We start from the raw sequence: 339 nt of genomic DNA, 5'->3' as shown, positions 1-339 counted from the left end.
CAGATATCTTTTCTCTGTCCCCATCTCAAAAGTTTTTTCCATGTTTAAAGAGCTGGATCAATAAGAGACAGAGAGGGTTATGGAAATTTTTTCTCTTCAGCCCCCAGAAAAGTTATCATTTTTTTTAAATGTCAGGAAACTGAGGGACTGTAAAGAAGATACTCCCTCCCCTGAAGAATAAAAATGTGGAAATGTAGCCCTCCATAAGAAGCACAGAATTAAGAGACACACTTTTCTCCCCACCAAACACACCCATAAGAGGTTAAGAGGGATCTTCTAATCATTTCCCACCCCTCAAAAAAGTTGGAGAGTCATTAAAAATAAGTGGCCATTTCCCTC

The sequence above is a fragment of the Pteropus vampyrus genome, unplaced genomic scaffold (genome assembly GCF_000151845.1).
Source record: "Pteropus vampyrus isolate Shadow unplaced genomic scaffold, Pvam_2.0 Scaffold61, whole genome shotgun sequence".
NCBI classification, from domain to species: Eukaryota; Metazoa; Chordata; class Mammalia; order Chiroptera; family Pteropodidae; genus Pteropus; species Pteropus vampyrus.
The sequence above is the reverse complement of the archived record's forward strand: the minus strand, read 5'-3'. Positions refer to the sequence as shown.